This window comes from Macaca mulatta, chromosome 10, assembly GCF_049350105.2.
Source record: "Macaca mulatta isolate MMU2019108-1 chromosome 10, T2T-MMU8v2.0, whole genome shotgun sequence".
Lineage (NCBI taxonomy): Eukaryota > Metazoa > Chordata > Mammalia > Primates > Cercopithecidae > Macaca > Macaca mulatta.
Genome location: NC_133415.1, coordinates 22,652,140 through 22,667,375, shown reverse-complemented (window position 1 = coordinate 22,667,375; position 15,236 = coordinate 22,652,140). Strand labels below are relative to the sequence as shown.

Genomic DNA, 15,236 nt, shown 5'->3' with positions numbered 1-15,236 from the left:
CTTCTGTTTTCAGCTATCGGGCAAGCTGGAACGGCTGTAGTTTTCTGGCATTTAAAGGGATTTCTGGTGTGAGACATACCTCCTTCCTGTGGCTGACTTTTATAGCAATTTGGGAGTCTGCAGGTCTTTCTCCAAAGAGGTTGTCCCCTGTTTGTGACCTTTCTTACTTTGCGCAGGCTCATTTAATCCTCCTGGTTGTTAAAACTTACTGTGAGTGCTACATTCCTCAGTTAGCAAACATTCAGTGATGCCCCACTGTCCATCAGATCCTTTGTGGGGCAAGGCAGTGAACACATGAGTAGGACTTGGTCCCTGCCTGCAGGCAGCTGAGTGTGGGTGGCCAGACAGCACACGAACGGTTGCCTTACAGTACGGTGGGGCATGTCCTATCTGGTAGGAAACAGCCTATAGGATACTGAAGAACACCTGGGGGAGGGAATCTGGCCCTGGTGCTAAGTTTAGACCTGAGCAGCCCATTGTCTGTCACCGTATGAGCATTCTGGCCTTTTCCAACTCATTTTTACCTACCTTTGAGGTTAAAGCTGATAACCTCTTTGAAGAGAGGTGCCTTTATACCTTTCTAACAGAATAGGAAGGAGGCAAAGAGTAGAGGTTCTTTGTTCTATTTGTAGCTTGAATGAGATGTTTTAAAATCTGACATTCAGTGGCTCTGTTTACTCTTGATAGTGTCAAAAGAATAAGGTCAGCTGGCCCGTTGTGGTTCAAAGGAGAGCATTTTATTTTTATTGCCCTTAAGATGTGTTGTAAGATTTGATATTAATTTCCTCCTCTCCCCAGCAGCCAGTGTAATATAGTTGTTTAGAAACTCAGTATAGAGTTTGATTCTGTGAAAACAAAGTTTGATCCTAGAATTTTGATGGGAAAACATATGTTAGAATGGGGACTTCTGGCCTCCTGGTGCAGGAGTGCCTGCATTTAAAAAATAAAAGAGTGGGGTAGTACTCAATTAGGTGTGTGTAAGGTCCCATCCAGCACTGTAAGAATTTGATTACAACTTGATTTTCTTTTTTTTTTTTTTTGAGATGGAGTCTTGCTCTGTCGCCCAGGCTGGAGTGCAGTGGCCGGATCTCAGCTCACTGCAAGCTCCGCCTCCCGGGTTTACGCCATTCTCCTGCCTCAGCCTCCCAAGTAGCTGGGACTACAGGCGCCCGCCACCTCGCCCGGCTAGTTTTTTGTATTTTTTAGTAGAGACGGGGTTTCACCGGGTTAGCCAGGATGGTCTCAATCTCCTGACCTTGTGATCCACCCATCTCGGCCTCCCAAAGTGCTGGGATTACAGGCTTGAGCCACCGCGCCGGTCCCTTGATTTTCTACTTGAGTTAATTTTAGCATGCTATCTTGTCAGCAGACATTTATTGAATGTTTACTGTAGATACTGTATAGAGAAGAAACACAGATTTTATGCACCCGTGATATAATTTGTGCTTTTCAGATGTTATTTCTCTGATTTATTCGAGAGTTTGAGGCTGTGTGAGCTACCGTGCCAGCCTTGGTTATTTTCTTAATTTCTTTCTTTTTTTGAGACAAGGTCTGGCTCTATCGCCCAGGCTGGAGTGCAGTGGCGTGATCTTGGCTCACTGCAACCTCTGCCTCCCGGGCTTAAGCCATCCTCCCACCTCAGTCTCCCGGGTAGCTGGGAATACAGGTGCACATCACCACACCCAACTAATGTTTGTATTTTTTGTAGAGATGGGGTTTCTCTATGTTGCCCAGGCTGGTCTTGAACTTGTGAGCTCAAGCAATTCACCTGCCTTGACCTCCCAAAGTGCTGGGATTATAGGCGTGAGCCACCATGCCTGTCCTGCTTTGGTTATTTTCATAGGATTTCTAGAATTAGGTTCACTGAATTAAGTGGTATAAAAAATTTTGAGGCTTTTGCTACGTATTTTTAGATTGCTCTACAGGAGTGGTCTAGTTTATACTCCCCTACCAGGTCACCATGTATGTTTCCACACGATAGCCCTACTCGCAACAGATAGTATGTTTTGCCCTGTTGCCCAGGCTGGAGTGCAATGGTGCAATCTTTCTTGGCTCACTGCAGCTTGAAATCTCAGGCTCAAGTGATCCTTCCGCCTCAGCCTCCCAAGTAACTGAGACTACAGGCATGCACCACCATGCCTGGCTAATTTTTTTTTTTTCGTAGAGATGGGGTTTTGCCATGTTGCCCAGGTTCATCTCAAACTCTTGGGCTCAAGTGAACCACCCACCTTGGCCTCCCAAAGTGCTTGAGACTACAGGTGTGAGCCACTGTGACCCACTGTATGTTTCTTAAAAAAATAAAATGTCATAAAAGTGAAAGTCTATATATTCCCTATCATTTAGTAAATAGTAAAATACTGACTTTTTTTTTTGTCTGCCATGAGGATCTGAATTATGACTAATGTCTGCACTGAAGGGAAGGTACCTGGCATGGCATCTGGGTGCCTCCCTTGTAGGTGTATCAGAGCATGATTCAGAAGCAGCAGGTTGCCCTTGTGTTCTGGGCAGGAACACGGCGTCTGTCCAGGCAGATGGCCATGCTCGGAGGCCTCACGGTGGGGACCACTGTGCTGTCGTCACACCCTGTGGCAGCAGATTGTTGCCCAGGAGGGTGCTGCTTCAGTTGCTGGTTTCTGCCCTTCCTCTTTCCCGTTGAGCAGGCTTTCTGCTTCTCAACCGGCTGGATTCAGAAAGGCTGAATGAATCTGTCCTCGAATTCAGAGTGACACTGTCAGTTGGTGGTGGGCAGAGATGCAGGTTGAGCCCAAGCACCAGACTCTCGGGGGTGCATCTAAGCAGCAAGCATATAGGCTGAAAACAGCTTCCAGGTGTTTTGTTCGATCTCTGTTAAAAATGTAGAAAGTGTACATAAAAATGGGCTCTTCTCAAAAAAAATTAAGAGATCTGGCATCAGGGGGTCCATAGTCCCATGAGGCAATAGCCTGCCATAAGTGGAGTGGCAGCTGCCCCCTTCAGCAGGGGCACAGGCACAAGTCCCTATTGCATTGCCCAGCTTACTTCCCTCACTGACAGTTCCATTTACAGATGCCTGGCCCTGTAGGCATTGGGGTTGGCCATCCATTCTGTCTCTGGAAGTTCCAGAGTTGAAAACTTTTAACTTGTGCTTGGCGAGTCTCTTTTCTCTCCTTCCCCAACCAACCTGAGTGTGAGATGTCCATCAGTGGACCCCATGAGTCTCAAGTTATGCTACTGAATAAGGCCCAGCTACCCTTGATGTGACCAGAGGGCATTTTTTGCTTTGGTATAGGTGTGGAAGGCTGAAGTCTGGAGCCATTGGCCTGTGCCTTCATAAAGATCTTTGCTCTTTCTCTCTTTTTGGCTCTATGGTTTCTCTTAATTCTGAGACTTAACTGTTTGCGCTGAAGGGCACCTTGAAAATGCTATGACTCAGCTCTCCTTTTGCAGTGAGGGAACTGGGGCAAGGGCTTCTAGCTTTTGGTCTTAAGAGCTGGGATTAGAACTCAGAACTTGGGGTTCTTTCTAGAACGGCATTCTGCTGCAATGGTTGAATTCCAGAAAATCTTCCATGTGCCTGTAGCTTTAGGGTTCCTGGTGTACTTTCACTTATAGTATCTTGGTTCATCCTCTCATTTGGGAGCACCTTTTCTGGATTCCGCCTCAGAAGGCTGTCTGCCGTTATGGTGGTCTGAGACGGAGTCTTGCTCTGTCGGCCAGGCTGGAGTGCAGTGGTGCGATCTCGGCTCACTGCAGCCTCCCCATCCTGGGTTCAAGCGATTCTCCTGCCTCAGCCTCCCGAGTAGCTGGGATTACAGGTGCCCACCATCACTCCCGGCTAATTTTTATTTTTATTTTTATTTTTTTGAGATGGAGTCTTGCTCTGTCCCCCAGGTTGGAGTGCAGTGGCGCGATCTTGGCTCACTGCAACCTCCGCCTCACGGGTTCAAGCAATTCTCCTGCCTCAGCCTCCTGAGTAGCTGGGACTACGGGTGCATGCCACCACGCCTGTCTAATTTGTGTATTTTTAGTAGAGACAGGGGTTCACCATGTTGGCCAGGATGGTCTCGATCTCTTGACCTCGTGATCCGCCCACCTTGGCCTCCCAAAGTGCTGGGATTACAGGTGTGAGCCACTACACCTGGCCCCTATATTTTTAGTAGAGACAGGGTTTCGCCATGTTGGCCAGGCTGGTCTCAAACTCCTGACCTCAAGTGATCTGTCCGCCTCAGCCTCCCAAAGTGTTGAGATTACAGGCGTGAGCGGGAGCCACTGTGCCCAGCCTGAGAATGCTTTTCTTTGTACCTAATTTGTATACTTTTCCTTAAATGCATTTGACATTGCGTGTTTAGCACCTTTATGGGATTTCTGGAATATCGCTGGGTGCCTGGAGACTTGGCATCTTTTCAGAATGTGCCTCAGTCTTGGAGTAGGTGGTGAGCAGATAGCTAATGGCATGTAAAGAATGTTGCAAGCTTGACTTGCAAAGCTATTTCAAAATTTAAATAAAGGTAGCTTGTGGCTGAGTTGAAGGGAAATGGTGGTATCTTCAAGACAATGCTTGGCTTGCTCTGCCCCTTGCTGACTTCCTTTTTCAGGCCTGATGCTGCCCAAGCTGTTTCCCTGTCTCTCATTCTCTATCTTTTGGTTTTTCTTTTTCTTTATTTATTTTTAAAAGAGACCAGGTTTCACTATGTTGCCCAGACTGGACTTGAACTCTTAGGCTCAAGTGATCCTTCTGTCTCAGCCTCCCGAGTAGCTGGGACTATGCAGGCATGTGCCACTGCAGTCGGCTCTCACATTCTCTTTCTTCCCATCAGTTCTTCCCTTCCCTTCAGATTCATCCTTCTAAAGTAATCTTTGCTCACATCAATCTCTTGATCAAAATCTTTCGTGGTGTCCTGTTGATTACTACTGAGCTGAGTGAAGAGGTGACCTAGCTGCCCCAGTCTCTCATTGTTGCCTCTGGGATGTGGGCCTGTGTGTTGCTGTCCTTGTTCCTGAATGGGTCCTGGGCTTTCCTCTCTCTGTGCTTTTCTTTCTTTTTTGAGGGTGTAGGGGAGACAGAATCTCACTCTGTCATTCAGGCTGGAGTACAGTGGCACAATCTTGGTTCACTGCAAACTCCGCCTCCCGGGCTTAAGCAATCCTCCTGCCTCAGCCTCCTCAGTAGCTGGGACCACAGAAACGCGCCACCATGCCCTGCTAATTTTTGTATTTTTAGTAGAGACAGGGTTTCACCACATTTCCCAGGCTGGTCTTGAACTCCTGAGCTCAAGTGATCCACCTGCCTCAGCTCCCAAAGTGCTGGGATTACCAGCGTGAGCCACCGCACTTGGCCTGTGCCTTTCCTTTTGGATTGCCTGCTGCAATACATGTCTTCACCTCCATATTTTTGACTCCTATCTTTGCTTTCCACTGTCTTTTTCCTGTCCCAACTCCTGCCATCTGCAGCCAAACTTTCAATCCTTCCCATGAAGCTTTTTCCTGGATTCCACCAGTGTGTTCCTTTGAACCAGAGCACTCCATCTCCCTATTGCCTTGGATGTAAAACATGTAAATTATTTACCGAACCGGAATTCTCCTGATCACACTACTTTGGGATAGCATAGTGAGAGGAATGTGAAAGGGGTGTTAATGTGGCCTGCAGAAAAAAAGACTTGGCTTTTTTCTCTTTTTTTAGATGGGGTCTCACTCTGTCACCCAGGTTGGAGTGCAGTGGCATAATCTCAGCTCACTGCAACCTCCGCCTCCTAGTCTCAAAGCGTCCTCCCACCTCAACCTCCTGAGGCTGGGAACATAGGCACACACCACCACACCTGGCTAATTTTTTGTATTTTTGGTAGAGAGGGGGTTTTGCTATGTTGCCCAGGCTGCGCTTGAACTCCTAATCTCGGGTGATCCACCCACCTCGGCCTCCCAAAGTGCTGGGATTACAGGCGTGAGCCACTGTGCCCAGCCAAGACTTGTTTTTTTGAGGGAGAATTTTCTATGATTGTTGCAACTATTTGCAAGCAGCTTTCACACATGGTATGTCCTGATTATTCCAAATAGTTGGGATAGTCCAGACTCTCAAAATAATTTCACCTTGCCTGTGCTTCCTGGAGGTCTGGAGAAAGGAGATAGTATGAGGAGGTGACACCTTCTGGCTCCTTCCAGCCTGGCTTGTGCCTGCCCTGGGAACATTGTTCAGAACATGCTAGAGAAGAGAATGTCACAGCCTGACTGTAGACTTCTGGGGATGTGTTTTATTTAAATATGTAAAATATAATAGTTTGGTGTCACTGAAAACACTGGGACTTTTGGAGGAATAGTAGAAGTTCTATGTAGCTTCAGAATGACCCATCAGAAACAACTGTATATGAGTCTTTACTTATATTTGTACCATATTGCTTCCCCCCACATTTTTTTTCCCTTTGGAAGCTCTGGCATGGGCCTTGATCCTGTGTTTAAGTGCTGTGTGGGAAGCAGAATTTAAAAGGACTGTAGTAGTATTTCTAAAGAGTCTAACAGGCTACATGTGAGAGAATTTTAGATTTCAATTTAGCAAACATTTGATTTTCTAGTCTTTATGGGGCTGACTGTAAGCATTTGGGAAATTATTGAAGTATTGCTTAGTTCTGTGTAAGTTGGCATGTTGAGGGTTTTTTTTTTTTTTTTGGTTACCGTTGCTGTTTTTGTGGGACAGTGGTGATTATATGGGCATCGGGACCTTCAGAAATATTCCAGAATCTATGATATGTTATATTCCACTTGTGCCAAAGGGGTTTCAGGCTGCCTTTTCATGGCATGTTCACTCCAGAAAAGCTCTAATGCCCATCAATAAATGTCACCCTCATCCTAGGAATTAAATGAAGAGATAATATGTAGTTTTGAAGTTTTGGTGTTATTAGGTTTAAATCTCTAGGACACATATAAACGCACTTGTGGTATTAAATGTGCCGGGTGAGGCCGGGCGCGGTGGCTCACGCCTGTAATCCCAGCACTTTGGGAGGCCGAGGCGGGCGGATCACAAGGTCAGGAGATCGAGACCACGGTGAAACCCCGTCTCTACTAAAAATACAAAAAATTAGCCGGGCGCGGTTGTGGGCGCCTGTAGTCCCAGCTACTCGGGAGGCTGAGGCAGGAGAATGGCGTGAACCCGGGAGGCGGAGCTTGCAGTGAGCCGAGATCGCGCCACTGCACTCCAGCCTGGGCGACAGAGCGAGACTCCGTCTCAAAAATAAATAAATAAATAAATAAAATAAAAAAAATAAATGTGCCGGGTGGGTGATTTCAAGTTCCAGTGGCAGTGGTAATTTTTGCATTTCCTGACTCTTGTGTTTAAATTTGCAGTCTCAACATTGCATCACCATAGGTTTTCACATTTAATGAATATTTATGTTGAGCTGAGTTCTATACGAATGGGGTGGTTTCTTACTTGATTATAGCTTGCTGTGTACTGTGGCCAGGAGTGCCCTACAGACAACAGAGTTGGCACACGTCTCAGCATGCCAAGCCCCGGCGGATGTGGTTAGCGACCACGGTGACTGGGGCATTGGTTGCCATACCAACCTTGTTTTTGGAAGGGGAAAGCTCTGAAACAGCAATGGGATGGGGGCAGAATAGTTTTGAATATTCCAAGTAAAATTATTCCCTATATGTTCCCTGCAAGAAGATGCTGTAGAAAACTATAATTCTTACTATGTGCTCAGATAGCATGAGTTTTTTTTTTTTTTTTTTTTTTTTGAGACGGAGTCTCGCTCTGTCGCCCAGGCTGGAGTGCAGTGGCGCGATCTCGGCTCACTGCAAGCTCCGCCTCCCGGGTTCCCGCCATTCTCCTGCCTCAGCCTCCCGAGTAGCTGGGACTACAGGCGCCCGCCACCACGCCCGGCTAATTTTTTTGTACTTTTAGTGGAGACGGGGTTTCATTGTGTTAGCCAGGATGGTCTCGATCTCCTGACCTCGTGATCCGCCCGCCTCGGCCTCCCAAAGTGCTGGGATTACAGGCTTGAGCCACCGCGCCCGGCCTAATTTTCTTTCTTTTCTTCTTTCTGTCTTTTTTTTTTTTTTTTTTTTTTAAGACAGAGTCTCATTATGTCGCCAAGGCTAAAGTGCAGTGGTATGATCTTGGCTCACTTTAGCCTTGACCTCCTAGGCTCAAACGATCCTCCCACCTCAGCCTCCCAAGTAGCTGGGACCACAGGCTTGTGCCACCATGCCCAGCTAATTTTGTTTATGTTTTCTAGAAATGAAGTCTCAGTATGTTGCCCAGGCTAGTCTCGAACTCCTGGGCTCAAGCGATAGTTAATTTACTTTTGCAAGGCTGTTTTAATTGTCCTGTTGCAAAGGTGTGGAAGTTATATGATGGGCCTTTCATGTGTGAATTTCTTCCCTACTTGTTGGAGGGTAAACAGGGATCTTCTGTCTCTTCCTGTTACAGACCCTCTTCTCTCAACTCTTGCCAACCTCCCTTGCCCTCTGGTAACTAACCTAGTGATGACTGATTGGGGGAGGGAGAAGGGAAAGAAAAATAGGAAGGATAAATGGGGGATTCCTCCTCCCCCAGCTCCTTATCTACATTCCTCACTTTCCCCTATACCAGAAAGGGGTTTCCTTGCTTCTCCCTATTGTATATAAGCAAAGACCACAGTCGAAGGTGCGGTCACACATAAGTGGGATGTTAGGATGCCCTGCTCACGAGCTTCGGCAGACAGAACTGGGATGAGAGGAAGGAAACGTCCCTGGCATCTCATGCTGGAATGCTGTTACCTCTTTGCAAATGGTGCCTTGCATGATTAATTCTATGGTACTTGGTGGTGTGCAGTAAAATGTCTGGAAGGGAATTGATTGGGTCTGGTAAGCCAGATGGGAGCCCAGAATGGCAGAGTGGGATGTGACTTGCAGGTGGCATCTGCTGTTCTAGTGCCTCTTTACAGAAGATGACCTGAGCTTCTGGAGGCTGCCACCTGTCCAGGTTCAACAGCTTAGGCAGTCTGGTGTTGTGGAGGGCTTGTCCTCAAGCCTCATCACACAAAAAAGGTAAAAACCCCACCCCTTTGAAAAGAAACTTACTATTTCAGAAGAGGGAGGCGAACCACCGATTTAATCTTCGCTTACTGACTTGGAGCCAACTCTCCATTAGATTGTAACCTCCTTCCGGGCAGGGTTGGTGTCTCAATCTTTTTAACATTTTTCAGCTGGGTGTGGTGGCTTACACCTATAATCCCAGCTTTGGGAGGCTGAGGTGGGATGATTGCTTTAGGCCAGGAATTTAAGACCAGCTTGGACAACATAGGGAGACTGTTCCTACAAAAAATTTTTTTAAAAAAAATTAGCCAGGTGTGGTGGTGCACATCTGTATTCTTAGCTACTTGGGAGGCTGAGGTAATAGGATCACTTGAGCCCTGAAGGTTGAGGCTGCAGTGAGCTGTGGTCGTACCACTGCATTCCAGCCTGGGTAACAGAGAGAGACCTGTTTCTAAAAAAAAAAAAAAAAAAAAAAAAAATTAATATAGAAAACATTCCCCAGTTCAACTTAAAGAGCCTCTTTGTTTGAATTAGGAAAAGCTGTACCTTCCTCAAGATACCTGACTTCTATTTGCTGCAAATCGGTCATAATGTGAATCTAGGATGAGCACAGATCTGAACGGCACCTCCTAGAGTTGTGCAGTGCACAAGGCCAATGCCCAGAAGGCACTCTTCCATCTCCCTGTTGGCTGATGTGGCACCTAAGTTGTTCCCCCTTCTCTAATGCTTCTCCCTCAGCAATTCTGATTTGCTGCTGCTTATTTCTGTAGTCCTAGGAAACCAGGGAACCATGTTTGTTAGAATTGTGTGTAAAGTTAGGGAACAGAGACATGAAGAGGGTGTGTAAGTAGTTTAGTATGTGGACTGGTTTGGCTGCTTTTCTGCTTTGTGCTGGCTCTTTGGAGATCAGCTGACTGGAGCACGGAGTCCTCAAATTTTGGGGGCATGTAATAAATGGATGGGTGTTTTTTTTTTTTTTTTTGAGACAGAGTCTCACTCTGTCACCCAGGCTAGAGTGTGTAGTGGCACGATCTCGGCTCACTGCAACCTCTGCCTCCCGAGTTCAAGCGATTCTCCTGCCTCCTGCCTCAGCCTCCTGAGTAGCTGGGATTACATGTGCACAACACCATACCTGGCTAATTTTTTGTATTTTTAGTAGAGATAGGGTTTTGCCATGTTGCCCAAGCTAGTGGATAGGCCTTTTATGGTGCAGAAATGGCACCACTATTTTGTGGGTATTCCTAATCACCAATTTTTAAGTTAGCTTTTTTTTTTTTTTTTTTTTTGAACTTGGAGTCTCGGTCTGTTACCCAGGCTGGAGTGCAGTGGCTCGATCTTGGCTCACTGCAACTTCTGCCTCCAGGGCTCAAGCAATTCTCCTGCCTCAGCTTCCTGAGTAGCTGGGATTACAGGTGTGCGCCACCATGTCCAGCTAATGTTTGTATTTTTTTTTTTTTTTTTTTTTGAGAGGGAGTCTCGCGCTGTCTCCCAGGCTGGAGTGCTGTGGCCGGATCTCAGCTCACTGCAAGCTCCGCCTCCCGGGTTTGCGCCATTCTCCTGCCTCAGCCTCCCAAGTAGCTGGGACTACAGGCGCCCGCCACCTCACCCGGCTATTTTTTTGTATTTTTTAGTAGAGACGGGGTTTCACTGTGTTAGCCAGGATGGTCTCGATCTCTTGACCTCGTGATCCGCCCGTCTCGGCCTCCCAAAGTGCTGGGATTACAGGCTTGAGCCACCGCGCCCGGCTAATGTTTATATTTTTAGCAGAGACGGGGTTTTGCCATGTTGGCCAAGGCTGGTCTTGAACTCCTGACCTCAGGTGATCCACCCGCCTTGGCCTCCCAAAGTGCTGGGATTACAGGTGTGAGCTACCACGCTCGACAAGTTAACTTTGAATAACCTGGTTTGGGTGTAAGTTCTTTTTAGTTCTTCAAACTACAACCTTTAGCCGACTGTATTTAAGAGGAGTTGGGAGGACAGAGCAGTGTTTTTCATTTTGCTATGCAGACACCCAGCATTTGCCAGGCCTTTTTCTTTTTATTTTCTTTTTTTTTCTTTTTTTTTTTTTTTGAGACGGAGTCTCGGTCTGTCGCCCAGGCTGGAGTGCAGTGGCCGGATCTCAGCTCACTGCAAGCTCCGCCTCCCGGGTTCACGCCATTCTCCTGCCTCAGCCTCCCGAGTAGCTGGGACTACAGGCGCCTGCTGCCTCGCCCGGCTAGTTTTTTGTATTTTTTAGTAGAGACGGGGTTTCACTGGGTTAGCCAGGATGGTCTCGATCTCCTGACCTCGTGATCCGCCTGTCTCGGCCTCCCAAAGTGCTGGGATTACAGGCTTGAGCCACCGCGCCTGGCCTCTTTTTATTTTCTTTTAGATGGGGTCTCACTCTGTTGCCCAGGCAGGAGTGCAGTGGTGCAATCTTGGTTCACTGCGACCTCCCCGTCCTGCGCTCAAATGACCCTCCCACCTTAGTCTGTTGAGTAGCTGGGACTACAGGCGCCCTGCTAATTTTTGTATTTTTCGCCAGGTTCTTTAAGCATGTTGTAAACTTTGTAGAACAAATTGGTTCTGGGTTTCCTTTGATGGGAGAGGCTGCAGAGTGCTGAGTCTGGAGACAGACAGCTTGGGTTTGAATCTGGCCTTTGGCAGTTACCTGCTGTGGAAAGATGGCATTGCCTCTCTGGATCTCAGTTTCTGCATCAGTAAAATGGAGATAAACTTTTCCTAGCGTTGTTATGAGGATTACATGAGTTACTCACAGTATGCAATTTATATTTAGTGGGGATGAGGTTGAAGAAAATACATAATTTCATGCTGCTCCTCACATATACCTAACGTTTATGTTGTAGTTCCCAAGTGGTTGGAAATTCTTATTCTAAAATGGTAGCTTATCAAAGTTAAAGGAATCCAAAAATGCCATTTACTGAGAAGAGAAGTGATCATAACATAGGCATTTTTTTTTTTTAACATGCTTAGTGCCTTTCTACTTGGACCTAGGTCCCTTCTCCCCTAGTGTGGGGGTTCATGGGCTCCCCAGAGTAGTTCTTAAGCACTTTGCAAGAGGTGCAGGCTGCTCATTTCTCCGATTCCCAGTTCCTTCTGTTTCCTGGGAGGAATGCTTTGCTGCAGCTTCACCTGCTCATCCCTACTCTCTACAGCTGGATCATTGTCCAGGCCTTAAGCTCTGTTAGTCGGGCACGTGTGCACACACAGACACACACACGCACCGCTGGATGTGAACTCTTGAGTCCAGTGTGTTTCTAGGCCAGCCTGCCTGTTGTTCCAGGTTGCTCTCAAGGAAAGGAGGGTGCTGATTCCTCCCTTGGATCCAGCTGGACGTGTGGAATGCTGCGACATACTAAGGCTGTGCTCTGGGGGCCCAATTACGTGGGACTTGTGGCAAGCATAAGTGACTTCAGCGCTTGGTTTGATCCAGCGTGTGATTTTGCCAAAGCAAATACTTTTTAAATCTTAACCCCCCAAATTAGACACATTAACTTTTTCTAAAAATGGGAATGATTGGAGAGCATTATTATTATTTTTTTAATCCCCTCCCCCTCCTGACCTCCCCCTCACCAAGACTGGGCTTTGCATTCCTCTCCTTGAATGGAGAAGGTGAGTTCTGCCTGCCTCCCCCTAACATTCCTGAAACTGGGTGCTAGAAAGATGCCCCTTTCTGAAGGTGTGTGTGTTTTCCACAAGAGGTTCTGCTCCTTCCTACGTCAAGGCCAAAGAAAGGATTTGCCATCCTGATGGAACTTTCCTAACTGGGAACTCGTCCTGGATTTCTTGGGATTCTGATCCAGAATGTGTATAGGGAAAACTGTTGGGTGACTTCCCATGGTGACCTTGAACGCGTCTGAGAGGCTCAGCCAAAATTTCTTGTGTGGCCTCTGAGTGAGCTAGCAAGCAAGCGAGGTCAGTGGGCCTTCCCGCTCAACACCCTGTCTCTCTCCTCAAAGTGTCTTGGGTAAAGGGCATACTCACAGGGTGGAATTAATCTGGCGTTAGAGAGTGAGCTTGTTCTTATCTTGTCTAAACTGGAAAAAAAAATGCCTTTAAATAAGCAACCTAACCTCACCCCAGAAAACAACTCCTAGTTAACCTTGGCTCCTCTTCCCTAGGCCTCTGTCTTTAAGTCTGAGTGACCTGGTGGGATTGATCAGCTTTGAAGTCCTAAGATGCTATTTTAATACTGTTCTTTTACGTTGCAGGTTTCGAGACTGATTTAACTAGATTCTGGAGGAGCTTACTTTACAGCATTCTTAAGAGCTCGAACAATCTTGAAAGAGTTAAACTCTAATTAGCTCATTCCTAAGGTATTTAATGCCCTTATTAAAACTCAACTGCTCGTTCACTTTTTTCTTTAGTGAATCAGATTTCTTGAGGAGCTGAGCCTTCGCTCCTCAGATCACAGGCTCACATGTTGAAGCTGGCAGTGCTAGAGGCTAGTTCCTATCTGTGTGACAGCATTTTTAATTTAACAGGACCGCCTTTGATGTTCCCAAATATTTATAGGCAGCTTTAGATCATTTCAGTGTGTGCTTTCTTTTTCTTCTCTCTCTCTCTCTCTTTTAACTGGAGCAAAAGTTCTTCCTCATGCAACAGCCTTCCTTTTATCCTGTTTAGTTTATTTTTGTTTCCTTTGCAGCTTTGGCGAAGGCTGTTTGGCTGCATTCACACACACACGAGATTGACCCTTCTTTTTGCTTCTTTGGTAAAGGCTACCTCTCTGTATCATCCTGCCTGCTTGAGATTGCTTAAGGCACTTCTCTTCATCCCTTGACTTTCTTCAGGCTGAGTTTTTTTCTAATCTGGCTCAGGAATCTGTTCTTTGGCTGACCTGAGAGCTTTCAGACTATCATGGAGACCTGGGCATTGTGTAAAGGTGTCTTTTTTTTTTTTTTTGAGACAGGTTCTCGCTCTGTCACCCAGACTGGAAGTGCTGTGGAACGATCATAGCTCACTATAACCTTGATCTCCTCAAGTGATCCTTCTACCTCAACCTCCCGAGTAGCTGGGACTACAGGCACTTGATACCACTCCCAGCTAATTTTTTTTTTTTCATTTTTTTTTTGTAGAGATGAGGTCTTGCTTTGTTGCCCAGATTGGTCTTGAATTCTTAGGCTCCGGCAGTCCTCCTGCCTTGGCCTCCCAAAGTGCTGAGATTACAGGTATGAGCCACCTCACCTGGCCTTGAAGGTGTCTCTTTATGGATGGCCAGGCTGTAATATCCTACTCTGCTTGCCGGCATTGACATTGATGGGGCCTAGGCAAGTTGGGATTTACAGTGTATCTTTTGCAGATACTGTTATAACTGGGGCAGGAAATTCAGATAGACAGAATTCTCTCCTGATCATTTCAGGCTTACTCTGTTAGACTTCTTGGCTGAAAATAACAGAGGATCAAAGATTTTGGTTTCAGGGATGGGAAAAACAGGGCTTCGAGGTAGATTTGTTAAGCCATTAGGAGAAAGAAAAAGGAAACTTTGTACCAACCAAAACCAATGATAGAACAGAGGATAGTGCTTCCTCCAGCTTGGCCTCTGGGTAAACTTTCTGCTTGTGAAACAATCCAAATTATTGAGTTCTCAGTTGCTGTTACTTACCTGAGCCTGGCAGACAGAAGGCCAGAAGATTTCATGGCTGCTTTCATCCCTGCTGGCTGTGCCTCCTATTACATGGAAGCCTTTTAGTGCTGAAGGTCTCATAAGTGGTTGAAGAAATTTGTGAATGAATGAACACTGTGTGTAAGACACTATTCTTGAGACCTTATACTGTTTTTCTCACTAGATCCTTAAGAGGATTCTGAGCGATAAGAGATTTCATGTCTGTTTCTTTAGATGAGGACACTAAAGTGCAGAGACGTTTATATAGCTAGTGAATGCAGAAGCTGGCCTGGAGCTCAGGACTGTGTCTTATAGCCTCACCATGAGGTAGTTGGAGGCAGGTAAATCCAATGGCAGTCTGCTAACCTCTTAGAACTAAAAAAAAGCCTGTTGAGGCTGAGCACGGTGGCACACGCCTTTAATCCCAGCACTTTAGGAGGCTGAGGCAAGTGGATTGCTTGAGCCTAGGACTTTGAGACCAGCCTGGGCAATGTGGTGAAACCTCATCTCTACAAAAAAAAATTCAAAAATTAACTGAGTGTGGTGGTGCATGTCTATAGTTCCAGCTACTCAGAAGATTGAGGCAGAAGGATTGCTTGAGCCTGGGAGGCAGAGGTTATAGTGAGCTGAGATGGCGCCATTGCAC

At 46.5% G+C, this 15,236-nt stretch overlaps 1 protein-coding gene across 10 annotated transcripts in view; it reads left to right on the top strand.

Annotated features, from left to right (window-relative positions):
* Nucleotides 1-15,236, top strand: part of ZNRF3 (zinc and ring finger 3) — a 176,841-nt gene that overhangs the window by 8,655 nt on the left and 152,950 nt on the right. Inside the window, exon 1 of one of the 10 annotated variants that reach the window (XM_077950150.1) lies at nucleotides 7,681-8,997. The exons of the other annotated variants lie outside the window; for them this stretch is intronic. The gene's annotated coding sequence lies outside the window, so the exon portion shown is untranslated. Of the gene's footprint in view, nucleotides 1-7,680; nucleotides 8,998-15,236 lie in introns of those variants that run through there. 10 annotated transcript variants of the gene reach the window in all.